General features: G+C 43.4%; 1 protein-coding gene across 5 annotated transcripts in view; it reads left to right on the top strand.

Moving 5' to 3' along the window:
* ssbp2b (single stranded DNA binding protein 2b) overlaps positions 1-14,283 on the top strand; it is a 95,478-nt gene that overhangs the window by 1,375 nt on the left and 79,820 nt on the right. The gene's annotated exons all lie outside the window — the stretch shown is intronic.

Here is a 14,283-nt window from a genome sequence, read left to right on the forward strand (position 1 = left end):
TTTATCATTAATATATTAAAGCGTTAGTGCATGTGTTTTCAAAATATGTTGTAATGAAGTATATTTGGCTTGTCAATGTGGAGATTTTAGAGTATCCTAGAAGGATGACTAGTACACCTACCACCATTCTGAAAGGAAATGTTTGTTAGGAGCCTCCAAAAATATCCTTAATAGCCTATATTTAAGCAAAACTATGTTATATTGAAGTGTATTTGGCTTGTCAGTGTGGAGATTTTAGAGCCTCATGGCTGCTGAGATGATGTCATGAACATGGGAACTTATTTGACGTGTCAGGGAAACATGTCACCTCACTGTCATTGATTTCCTGGTTTAAAACTGAATTATTCTACTAACTGCCTTTGTTGTCAGCTTAAACATGATTGGAATGTCCACAGTTTTGTCTTCCTGCATTGAGGTCTTGTCTTGAAGTAATTAGCAATTATTGCAGTTTCATTCAGGCCAGTGTCTTATGGGGCATGTGTGGACTTGTGGTTTCGATGAAAACTCTCCAGCATTAGATTTGAGCTTGAGAAAGCAGTTTTGCTGGTTATGAGATGTTCTTGCAGCCTCTTGCTTTTGCTAAGTGAATTTGTTTGCTGTTTGTGGTTCTTTACTTGTACTGTGAATGCTGTTTATAGGTGGCGTGGCAAGGGGGGGGGGATGAAGGATGGCAACTAGGCTTGTTATGGTATATGTAAAACCAGTAATACTATATGAGGGACCATACCAGTATGAAATGTTATACTGATTTAAAAGGGGAAGCAATAAAACATACCTGCCAACAACAGTTCCTAACTAAAAATTACTGTACAGATGTTTGATTCCTCCATGCTAGCATTTGGCCAGAATGTGTAAGCTAGCCTATTAAAGTATAATGACCGAGCTAGCTAGTGTACTGAAAATATGCATAACTGTAACATTACCACCACTCAGGTAATTTATTTAGATTAACGAGATAGACACACAATTGACTCCACACTCTAAGAAATGCTGGGTTAGAAACAACCCAGGTTTGGTTGAAAATGGACAAACCCAGTTAAATGTTTGCCCAACCTGCTGGGTAGTTTTATTTAACTCAACTATTGTTTAAAAATGACTTTATTGCTTTCTTAAAGCAGAACTGAGTAACTTTTTTTAAGTCCTTACGATGGTTAATTGACTTGTAGTGGTGTGTTTGAGGCGTGCACTAACCCCCTCTGGCACGTCTACGCCAGAAAACAGCACTTGCAAGTTGAGCTGCACCGACCCGACACAATCTCGCCTCATGTTCACGGTCACGCGAGAGTAACAAAATGCTTTACGGTAATTCAAAAACAATGTATATATTATGACTTTATAAGACAGTTTAGAAGATTACCCACCTCCATCAAGATTTCTTGTACTGTATTTGCAAAATTACTGCACTGGTGAGCATTGTAGTCGTTGTAGTGCAGAGCTGCGCTTGGAGTATTTACAGCAGTGTGATTCATTGAAGGAACCTGTAGGGGGAGCTTTGCAAATCTTACTGAGTTCCGCTTTAAAATGAACCCAAAAATATGTTGGAAATTATCATTTATTAATATTTTTAATAAATGAACATTTATTAATAAGTTTAATAAATAATAAACATTTATCATATATGCTTATTAATAAATGTTCACCTTTTGATTATTATTGTTGCCTCTAGTAATTAAATGTCTATTTTTTAATTTCCAACCTATTTTGGGTTCATTTCAAGCCAGCTATATGTTAATTTTTAAACAATAGTTGGGTTAACTAAAACTGCACAGTACGTTGGGCAAAGATTTAACCCAACCTCTGGGTTTGTCCACTTGCAACCCAACTTGGGTTGTTTTTTAGAGTGTACCTGCTTCTGTGCATCAAAAGGATACAATGTTGGAGTATTTGTTTGGTCTAGTAGTGTGCACTGATAGTTTTTTTGTTTTTGGCATCATAAAAAGTTAAAGAGTGGGGGAAGGGTGAAGATGATGAACACTGAACCAATAAATATTATTTAGTTCGTGCTGACATTTTATTGAGGTGACATTAATCTCGGAGACATTTTCTAATAATTTTTAATAATGAAGATCTTCAACATATTATGTTGATTTGGCTATTTCTCCACATGAATGCAAGTTTTGTCTCCTGAAATCACTGTGATTTGAATGACAATTTATTTGATACCATTACACATGCCAGAATAAAAACTCAAATGAAATTTTTTGCTTTGGTATGGAGATTCTCACTTACCCGTCTCTGGACAAGCAGGTCCAGTTCTATGGAAAGCAAGAGCACCTTTAGTTAAAAACCAGGGCCGTAACCACCATATACATTGAGGGGAACCCAATAATTAGAAATTGTCCCCCAATATTTGATAATCTTGATGCTGCTCTGCTGTACTCCATTATGCACCACTCTGTTTGTTGTTAGGATGACAAAAAAAGTTTTAAAATTTGTAGGCTGCTTTGCCTCAGGGGTCTAACAGCGCTCATCACTGTCAGAATGAGTGACCTGGCCAATCAAATCAAAAAAGGCGTGGCTTACTGTTCACAGAAGACAAGTGCGAATTCCAACAAGATGCTTTCATTTTAGCAGTGAAAGAATATGTGGCGAGTAAGTAGCTAAAGGTTTAATATTTGACTACTGTTTTGATTGAAATATTGAGCGACCGACAGTAGCTAATATCCAGTGATGCAAACCACCCAACATTTTTATGTTTATTAACTACAATTTAACTACAATTAAAGTACAATTAAACAATTTAACTACAATGTAACTTTTTGGAGTGTTGAGCAATGTAGCCAATCACAGACATCTCTTGAAGGCAATGGCCAATCGGAGTTGTTAAAATTAGTCAGAATTCACTCGCATGATCTTGAATCCCCTCACTATAACAAAGTGCAGACATGGTGTAAATAAGAGATACATTATGCAGTTTAGATTATAATATGATTACTTCAATCATATTTACTTTATATGATTACTTCGTGAGATCACGATGAACTGAGGTGAATGACAGCTTTTTGGTGATTATAGAGAGAGCTCTCTTTGTGTGCATTCTAGGCTATAGCAGGCTGTTGCAATTATTTGCAAAAGTAATAACTTGTAAATCTTGTAAATATCTCACTGTACATTGCTATTATTGTTATGGTGGTGCTCAGGAGCCATTGCTTACACATTACTTCTGCACTTTACTAGAGCACCCTCACTAATTTTAGAAGCACCTTCAGTGATTTGATAATGGAACTGGGTCTGTGGACAAGACAACTGCGTTCTTCTTCCGACACTCCTGTTATACTGCAGAAGGACAGCCTGCACTCCAGTCTGTGGATTCATGCCGATCTGCCTTTTACACTTAGCCTAGTTCTATAAGGACAGAAATGTGTCTTTATCTGATTTAAATAATATCAGACATAAAACAAATGTGAATTGTAGTTCGTATTAGATATGTGCTTTTAAAGTGACCCAATCGAGTTAAGATGAACTTTTATTATGAGCCAATAGGGATGTTGATTAAGTTGACACCCTTCCATAAACCAAACCCTTTAATTGTTTGTGCATTACATCAGTACGCGAGCTGTGAGACTGGTCAACTTTGGAATGGCAAAACTAATTTTTAGGGTGGCAGCTGCCACCCTTGTGGCCACACCCCTGAGTTTCTGTTAATTTCCGTTGTTTTCTTTGAAATTTTGGGGGTTTGCCACTTTTATTTACAGCGAGAGTGCAGAATAGACAGAAAGAAGGGAGAGAAGAAAGGAAAGAGGGAATGAATGGAAACATGAATACTCAAACCCACATCTCCCACATCACCATGACAGAGTACATGCGCTAACAGCTGTACCATGGCTCCTACATTGTCTTTCTTTTTGGTTGATCTTAATCTCATACGTAAAATCTTGATTTCCAGGCCTAGAAAACTAGTGAATATTAATTAAATCTTAAAATGTTTTGGAAATTTTTGTAAGAAATATCAATCTATTGAGTTATTCTAAGATCTATAATATATTTAATTGTCTAGAAATTGTTATTTGTGCTTTTAATTTTAAAAATCCTTATCCAAGTTGAATTTTTCCTTTTTCTTAATCCAGTAATGAAAAACGTTTAGAAATTTAATTGGTCAAAAAGTAAGGGAACCTTGTATATGATCATCGTGCTATGAATGAACGCAATAGCATGTGTTCTTTTTTTATGAATGGTCATTCATTTTATGCATTGGCTGAAAGTGTGGGAATGGAAAGATAAAATTCCTATGGAAGCTTGACTCATATGTGATTTTCATGGCATATTCAGTGTGACTGTGAAGCTTTACCTGTAATACACGTATCAAACCAGGGTTTAGTAGTAGACAGACTGTATTTAGTGTATTGTTTTCAGACATCACAAGTTGGTTTAAATCGTGTGATAAAAACATGTCTAAGTCTTTTTGGAAAGTGATGTCAGATCAAGTGGCAAAATAAGCTTTTGACAGTGTTTTATTTGATATGAAGAGCAGAATCAGTCAGTTCTGCTTTAACACTTAAACTGCTTTAATTTGACATCCGCTAGACTGTATGGTGTTGTATCACCGGCAGGTTTTAAAGAGGTGACGGCTTTGAGAAGATCACAGAACCTTTTATCTCTCCTCTTGAAAGAAAAGTAGACAAGTGGTTAACTGTCAAGGAGGATGGTTTGTGTGATATGAGGGAGAAAAAAAAGGAAAAAAGCTGATGTCATAATGGCTTGGAAAGCTTGCATAGCACAAAATTAGTCTGTTCCATTGTTGATAAAAGTTATAGGCTACATTTTTAGTTTGGTGATTACCATAACCATAACCTTTCCAATGAACACATTTAAGCAAGAAACACACCATGTGAAAGCTTCTATCTGCGCAAGCTCAATTTCACATTTGTGTTTTCATTGCTGCAACAGGCACTATAGCTAGCGTTAGCATAAATTGTCTTCTTATATGGTTTGTTTTCTCTTCCATGTTCCAAATATTAACAAATACAGTAACAAATGTATTACTCATGGTTAGTTCATAAAGGAGCCTTATTGTAAAGTGTTAGGCCTACCAAAAATTAGATAAGATGCTTGAACACAATTTTAAGATTCAGAGAGTTGAAACAGAATATTTTTTTAAGTTTTTCATAAAGACTTGTCTCTGAAAGAATGATTCAGGCCATCCTTAAAAATATTTTGGTTTGCAGTAACAGTAAAAAAAAAAAAAAAAAAGGGTCGGTAGGTCGGTCTATATATTTTTTTTCAAGTTTCAATGTAAAAAAAAAAGTAAAATTTTGGTGATGGTGATTACATAGGTATGAATTTAAACAAATTAGCATATCATGAGGTCACTGACTGGGTCTTTCAACCTGTGCCTTCGGGGGCAGCCGTGTTTCCACTGTCGGGCCTAAAGCGGGCATGCTAGTGCGTGCCAGGGCCAGTCGCGTTTCCACTGTCACTTCCGGGGCTTGATCGTGCCTCATCGGGGCTTCCTCTGGGCCAACGGCCGGGGTTTTTCGGCCCGCCGAATACATTGGTCCAAAGCGGGCCAGCTCGGGCTTGAGGAGGGAGTGGGTACGAGCAAAGGCGGAGTTTATCTGTGTGTGGAGACGCCGATGATTACATGTAGGTTATCAGCTAACACCAGCATTAAAGACTTTTAAAATCATTTTAGCTCAAAACTCACTTTCAGACAGCAGCAAGTGTTTTAAATAACTTATTTTTGTGATCCGATGTGGATTCTGATCACCAAGACTATGACTACGACGGCTTGAAGAAATCAGAGAAATATACGTAGGCTATCACAATCATGTAATTATTTTATCTGTCAGCACGTCTCGTCTCTCAATGGGTTGAGACGAAGCGAACGCACCGGCCATAGTGTGACAACCGTTAACCAATAGTGTAAACATAGATGACGGTTTTTATTTAAAAGAAAGAACGTAGCCTTCGTTTGTATGTAGGCCTAGGCTATTTATACATTTACAATACTTACGAAAATATAATTAATATTATTTTATTGCTTTTGTATTAGTTGTTTGAAGAGTAAAAAAAATAAATTGGTCGGTCTTAACGCAAATTTACAACCGGCAAGTCGGTTTAGTTAAAGCAAAAAAAAAATAAATAAATTTGAGTCGGTCCTAAATTGACAGGGTCGGTCGGGTTACGGCAAACAAGAATATTTTTAAGGATGGCCTCAGTGATAGAGACAAGTAAATTTGTTGCCACCTAGTGGCGTAACAATGCAATTATACATAAACATCAGCATTTCTATCTGAATAATAAACTTTTGTATACTTCTGTTATAATTGGTATAGGCCTATTTGTCACACAGAAATAATGATACTGTGCGTTTGAAAAGATTGTTTGTGAAGCTGTTTATATCTACACATGACAACTCTCTTCAGATCAACGGCAGCGCGAATGCAGATTTGAATGTTGCGATTTTATTTTTGTCAAAGGTTTAATATAAACGGCGAATTGTTGTTAGGAATTAGATCATGTGGGTGATGAAATCGAGAATGCGATCTTTTAAAGATTTATCGTGCAGCTTTGTGCACCTCTCTCTCTCCGCATTGTAATCTTACGTATATGAGTAGTGCCGCGCGAGGGCTTTTCATTTCAGTGCATTCATTGCTATAATATTCATGATGTGAGATGTCTCTATTAAAGGATACGCTCCCCGCACTTCGCCCACCCATTACACCAGAACCGTTTTCGGAACAGAAACGTTCCGGTTCTTTTCAAAAAACACTACCAGTTCCAGATGAGAACCGGTTCTCGGTTCCCATCCCTACTAATGACAGACATTTGAAGGCAACAAAAAACTTTTTATTTATTAACAAAAAGTTATTTGCATATTTTAGAACTGCTTATGGTCACTCAATGGCTTTTCTGAGGTAAATGTGACGTTATATACGTGATATAAGCTGTTTTATTGATGTCTTTCTGTGGTTGAAACGCTGATTGAGCGATTACATGAAACGTGATATGGATTTCGGTTGTTGTACTGTACTATATCTTTTAACATACCTTCTGATGTTCATTCTTGTTTATTTCTTGCTGTAACTAGTAGTAAAGCGGAAGAGATGATCTGTTCACATGCCGCTTCACGCTGCCACTTTGCTTAAGTGAGGTGCTACAACGATCTGTCACGCCACATTAAAGAGTGCTAAAACTGTATTTTTTAATAAAATGGACAGAATTTGAAATCTGAGACCGTTTCTTATCAGAAGTAACAAAGCACAAAGCTTATTGTGATGTTTTGGATGGGAGGCACACTGCAATGTTCTGATCATTCATCAACTCAAAGTGAAAGTGACGATTGTGGCCAAGTATGGTGTCTTGGAATTTGTGCTCTGCGTTTCATCCAAATGCACACACACAGCAGTGAGTTTTGAACACACACAGAGAAACTGTGAACACACACCAGGAGCAGTGGGCAGCCATTTTTGCTGCAGCGCCCAGGGAGTGATTGGGGGGGTAAGTGCCTTGCTCAAAGGCATCTCAGTTGTGGTTAATGAGAGTGCTGTTTATTCACTTCCCCAACCTACATTTCCTGCCGGTACTGAGACTCGAACCCGTGACCTTCAGGTTACAAGTCCAACTCTCTAACCATTAAGCCACAGCTGCCCTGAAAACAGCTTAGACTAAACGATCGATTTTTGGGATTTAAGAATCGATATTGGTTCATAAAAATGAGAATCGATTAAAATCAAGAAATCAATATTTTCTTCATTTTCAAACATTAAACCATCAATTTTTTTATTGTGACCTATATATTAACAATAAAAGAGAGGATTTCAAGCCCTTCTCATTACATTTTGGGAAGATGGTTGGTGAATGTTGCATTCCCAAATGCATGTTAGTGACCCAAACTCACACATACAAACATAAGTTTGTGTGAAGTTGCACTTAATGCGAATTGAGCCGACACTGAAAACACTGGATCATGAGCTGCTCGAAGTGCCGTGGTTCACTCTGAAATGCACAGCGCACATTTAATTAAATCACAGCCATATTGTGATTTCTGTTTTATTTCTATTCATGTTGCTGCCTCAGAAAAGTTATGCTGTGCAGCATTTGTCTTTGCAGTCTTTGAAGCTGTGAGCTTCTGGAAACATACAGGTGTGTCTCAGAATGCAGTTTGTGGTTTCACAGTTTTTTCTGACTGCTGTGGGTATGTTAGTGTTTGTGTATCTGTCTTTGGTTTTGCGTCTCTCTCTCTCTCCTCTGCTGATCCTCAGGAGAGCAGACCTCTCTAATATCTTCAGGCATTAATATGCAAACGGTGTGGTCCACGCAGCGGCACAAGGTTAAGCATGCATGACGAGAGGAGAGAGAAAGCGCCTTAGATACTGTTGGGGAACTTTGTTTCTCTCCTCCCTGTCACTGCGTGTTTGGGAGTGTTCATTATGGCAGACTATTTATTGCATGGTGGAGGTACTAGCCTGTGACATGTTATCTTTTCATCATAGGGATTACTGAACTGACCTGCTGTCACATGACAGTGTGAAGGGTTGATGTTTTGGTTTTTTTGCATCAGTTAAGCCTGAGTGTCCTTCGAGATGTGCGCAACTGTATATCGACTACTTTCCTGTCTTAAGAAAGCCCTATAAATTTAGACTGGTTTTGGGTTCACCATATGCAAAACTTTTTATTTGATACACAATTTTGGATTTGACCTTCTTGGAGTTTACTGTAAAATTATAATACCTGTCAAATTTCCAGGTATTATTGTGAATTTTCTTTGAAAAGAAAACTTAATTTTAATGGGAATTTTTATTTTAAATGTATGTTAGGGCTGCACAATTAATCGAATTTATAATCGCGATTACGATTACGGATGCCACTGTCACAATGCAGAAAGGACCCAGAAGCGAATGCTGGTTCTTGTAATTTATTAAACAGTCAGTAAAAGGACAAAATAGGCTGTCTGCCGGTCACCGGCCGTGCAAGGCGGACGCAGATCAGGAGAAGGAGAACTCAAAGGAACCAGAGATCAAACAGGCGGAATGCCTGGTACAGGAAGCCTGCAGACAGAGGGTGCCCGCTGGAAACGCCGATCACACAGTCCACTTGGCAGTCACGGCAGTACAGGAGCGCAGACTTGAAGGCAGAAACAAACAGGGTGAAATCCTCGTTCGCCACGCACACACTGTGATACAGGACTAGATGAGCACACAACGACAAGGCGTAAACTGCAGACATGAGTGAACAAACAATAACCCGACAAAGACGAGAGAAGGGCATGAGAATTAAATAGCAAGGTAATCAGGGCAAAGGAGGAACAGGTGAGAGACTGTGCAGAGCGCAACCGCTGATTAAGATAGCGAACAGCTGAGGGAGAGTGAAAGCAATTAGAAGAGAAAGGCAAAAAAGGAATCAAACCAAACTCCTGACAGTACCCCCTCCCTGACGGGCGCCCCTGGCGCCCCCGAGGAAGACTGACGGGGAGCGGAGGAAGTCCTCGATGAGCGAGCGGTCCAGCACATCCCTTCCCGGTACCCAGCTTCTCTCCTCCGGACCGTATCCCTCCCAATCGACAAGGTACTGATGGCCCGACCCCGGGGTCGGGACGTCAAGCAGCCTCTTAACCCTAAAGACGGGGGAGTTAGCGAGAACAGCAGGGGGGAGAGGGGGGAGAACGAGAGCGAACCGCAGGCTTAATGCATGAGACATGGAAAACGGGGTGGACGCGCTTAAGGGAATGGGGCAACCTGAGCCGTACAACCACTGGACTGATAACTTTAGTGACGGCATAGGGACCAATGAAACGGGGAGCCAATTTCCGAGCGGGCGTCTGAAGGGGTAAGTTGCGTGTGGAGAGCCAAACCCTCTGACCACACACATACCTAGGTGCTTTAGACCGACGACGGTTAGCGGCACGACGGGTGCGTTCCCCTGTTCGGCAAAGAACCGATCTCACTCTTCTCCAAGTGCGACGACAGCGCTGAATGAAAGCCTGGACCGAGGGAACAGCGGCCTCGGTCTCCTGAGAAGGAAACAGAGGCGGCTGGTAGCCCAAGCAGCACGAAAAAGGAGACAGGCCAGTGGACGATGACGGCAACGAATTATGAGCGTATTCCGCCCACGTCAATTGCTCGCACCAGGAGGAGGGGTTATGGGCTGCTAAACAACGAAGCATCCGACTAAGATCCTGATTAGCGCGCTCGGCCTGGCCATTGGTCTGAGGGTGGAACCCTGACGACAGACTGGCAGTAGCCCCAATCTGTCGGCAGAATTCCCTCCAAAAATTAGAGACAAACTGGGGTCCCCTGTCCGAAACCACATTAGTAGGAAGCCCGTGAATCCTAAAGACATGGTCAACGACCGCACGTGCAGTCTCTTTAGCGGACGGAAGCTTAGGGAGAGGAACGAAATGAACTGCCTTAGAAAAGCGGTCAACGACCGTAAGAACCACCGTATTGCCACTGGAGGGGGGAAGCCCCGAGACAAAGTCCAGGGCAATATGGGACCAAGGACGGGACGGAATAGAGAGGGGCCGAAGCAGACCATCGGGAGGCGAATTACCGGACTTTTGCTGAGCACAGACAGAACATGACGCAACAAAGCGACGTATCTCACGTTCCATGGCAGGCCACCAAAATCGCTGGCGAACGACTGCCAGAGTGCGTCCCACCCCCGGATGCGCAGCAAATTTGGAGGCGTGACCCCAACGAAGAACAGCTGGACGGACTGACCTGACGACGAAAAGCCTACCCTCAGGACACCCCTGGGGAACGACAGTGTGAGCCAGCGCCCTTCTCACCAACCGTTCCACACCCCATGTGACGGACCCCACCACGCATCCTTCTGGTAGGATGGTCTCTGTGGAGGAATCGCCCTCAGAGGAAGAGAACTGGCGAGAAAGAGCGTCAGGCTTAACGTTTTTGGACCCAGGTCTAAAAGAGATCGAGAAATCGAAACGCCCAAAAAAAAGAGCCCAGCGAGCCTGCCTAGAGTTAAGTCTCTTAGCAGAGCGGATGTACTCTAGATTACGATGATCCGTCCAGACAATAAATGGAGTGGAGACACCCTCCAGCCAATGGCGCCATTCCTCCAGGGCCAGCCGAATGGCTAGGAGTTCCCGATTACCCACGCTTGGCATAATTGCGTTCCGCAGGTGAGAGCCGGCGTGAAAAAAACGCGCACGGGTGAACCCTTTGATCAAGAGCGGAGCGCTGCGAAAGCACAGCTCCCACCCCGACATCCGACGCGTCAACCTCAATAATAAATTGTCTCTCTGGATCAGGCGAAATCAGAATGGGAGCGGATGTAAACAATCCTTTAAGACGTTCAAACGCGCATTGAGCCTCCTTAGACCAGACAAAACGGGACTTAGCAGACGTAAGAGCAGTCAAGGGGGCGGCAACCTGACTGAAATTACGTATGAAGCGGCGATAAACGTTCGCGAACCCTAAAACCGCTGAAGTGCCAAGCGCGACTCGGGAACGGGCCAATCCGTGACAGCCTGAACCTTGGAGGGGTCCATGCTAATGCCCTCTGCAGATACGACTGAACCAAGGAAGGTAACCGACTGGACATGGAACGCGTATTTCTCCGCTTTGACATAGAGACGATTCTCTAATAATCGCTGTAATACGCGACGTACGTGTTGGGTGTGTACCTGGAGAGATGGAGAGAAAATGAGGATGTCGTCCAGATACACAAAGACAAATATGTTGAGCATATCTCTCAACACATCGTTTACGAGCGCTTGAAAAACGGCTGGGGCGTTGACCAGCCCGAACGGTAGAACCCGGTATTCAAAATGTCCTAATGGGGTATTAAACGCCGTCTTCCACTCGTCCCCCTCTTTAATGCGCACCAAGTGGTATGCGTTACGGAGATCCAACTTCGTAAAAATCCTTGCCCCCTGCAGGATCTCGAAGGCCGATGACATCAGAGGTAAAGGATACCGGTTCTTAATGGTGATGTCATTCAGCCCACGATAATCAATGCAGGGGCGCAAGGAGCCGTCCTTCTTTTTACGAAGAAAAATCCCGCACCAGCGGGAGAGGAGGAAGGGACAATAGTACCTGCCGTGAGAGATTCGTCTAGATATCTCTCAAGCGCCTTGCGTTCGGGAGCGGACAGGGAATACAAACGCCCACGGGGAGGAGAGGTGCCCGGAAGAAGATCGATACTACAATCATACGGACGATGTGGGGGGAGAGAAGCAGCCCGGGAACGACTAAACACCGCTCGCAGATCGTGGTACTCCTCCGGAACTCCAGATAAATCAATAGACCCCTCCTGAAAAACAGACAAAGATGAAACAGAAGGAACAGCAGAGACAAGACAATCAGTGTGACAAGACAAGCTCCATGATATAATAGAACTATTAGACCAGTTGATCTGGGGATTGTGCTGTATTAACCAAGGATGTCCTAGGACAATAGGGGCCATAGGTGAATGAAATACTAGAAAAGAAATTGTCTCTTGGTGGTTGCCCGATGTGGTGAGACTCACCGGGGCAGTAGTCCACCGAATGTTAGAAAGCACACGACCATCCAAGGCAAAAGCTGTGGGAGTCTCTTTTAATTCAAGAAGGGGAAGCCCGTGTTCAACAGCCCAGGTCTCATCAAGAAAATTTCCCTCCGCCCCAGAGTCAATCAGGGCAGAACAGACAACTGAAGAGGTGCCCCCAGCGAAGAATGGCCGAAATCATGGTGCGAGATTTGAAGGATGGGGATAGAGGAGTTGCGCTCGCCAATACTCCCCGATCTACTGGCGAGCTCTCTCTTTTGCTGGACATGCGGCAGCAAAATGTCCAGTGCCACCACAGTAAAGACACAACCTCTCCCGGATGCGGCGTTGACGTTCAGCGGACGAAAGGTGTATTCTACCCAGCTGCATGGGCTCAGGCTCTGGGTGAGCCTCAGCTGGTGCCGATGATGTGAAAGGGGATTCCCGGAATCCCGTGACGTCAGCACGAGCGCGTCTGCGCAGATCAAAACGTTTGTCTAAACGAATGGCTAATTCCACCAACTCATCCAGGTGTGAGGGAAACTCACGGGCAAAAATTTCATCCTTCAGCTCATCATTTAATCCCTCCAAAAAGCGAGCCGTGAGAGCAGCCTCATTCCATTCACAGGTGGCGGATAAAGTCTTAAAGTCAATCGCATAATCAGCTGCAGAACGCCTTCCTTGACGAAGAGCCGCCAGCTGGCGAGAAGCCTCACGCCCAAAAACAGAGAGATCAAATACCTTCAACATCTCTTCCTTAAATGAAATGTACCGATTACAGCAAACAGCCTTAGCCTCCCAGACAGCCGCACCCCAATCCCGGGCCCGGCTCGTGAGAAGGGACACGACATACGCAACCTTGGCGCGGTCTGCAGCATACGTGACGGGCTGAAGGGAAAACACCACCTCACACTGGGTGAGAAAAGCCCGGCACTCGGTAGGCTCACCGGAATAACAGGGAGGATTGTTAATACGAGGCTCGGCCGTTTGTCGCGTCCCCGGAGATGAGGACTGGTCGTGACGTAAGTGATGTAGCTGGCTGGTCAAATCTGTCACCTGGGCCGTAAGTGTATCCACGGCGTGTCTGGCGGCTGATAACTCCTCGGCATGTCTTCCTAGCATAGCTCCCTGGAGCTCGACCGCTGAGCGGATGGCCGTCTCATTCGCTGGGTCCATAGTGGTCGGGTTATTCTGTCACAATGCAGAAAGGACCCAGAAGCGAATGCTGGTTCTTGTAATTTATTAAACAGTCAGTAAAAGGACAAAATAGGCTGTCTGCCGGTCACCGGCCGTGCAAGGCGGACGCAGATCAGGAGAAGGAGAACTCAAAGGAACCAGAGATCAAACAGGCGGAATGCCTGGTACAGGAAGCCTGCAGACAGAGGGTGCCCGCTGGAAACGCCGATCACACAGTCCACTTGGCAGTCACGGCAGTACAGGAGCGCAGACTTGAAGGCAGAAACAAACAGGGTGAAATCCTCGTTCGCCACGCACACACTGTGATACAGGACTAGATGAGCACACAACGACAAGGCGTAAACTGCAGACATGAGTGAACAAACAATAACCCGACAAAGACGAGAGAAGGGCATGAGAATTAAATAGCAAGGTAATCAGGGCAAAGGAGGAACAGGTGAGAGACTGTGCAGAGCGCAACCGCTGATTAAGATAGCGAACAGCTGAGGGAGAGTGAAAGCAATTAGAAGAGAAAGGCAAAAAAGGAATCAAACCAAACTCCTGACAGCCACGATTTCGTAATCGTTCACAAAGGCGTGATTACAAGGAAAAATATCCACTAGATTATTCTGCATGTTTAAGAGGTGTGTTATGAGCATGTCACGTTGTGAGAGGCGA

This window comes from Chanodichthys erythropterus, chromosome 10, assembly GCF_024489055.1.
Source record: "Chanodichthys erythropterus isolate Z2021 chromosome 10, ASM2448905v1, whole genome shotgun sequence".
Classification (NCBI taxonomy): domain Eukaryota; kingdom Metazoa; phylum Chordata; class Actinopteri; order Cypriniformes; family Xenocyprididae; genus Chanodichthys; species Chanodichthys erythropterus.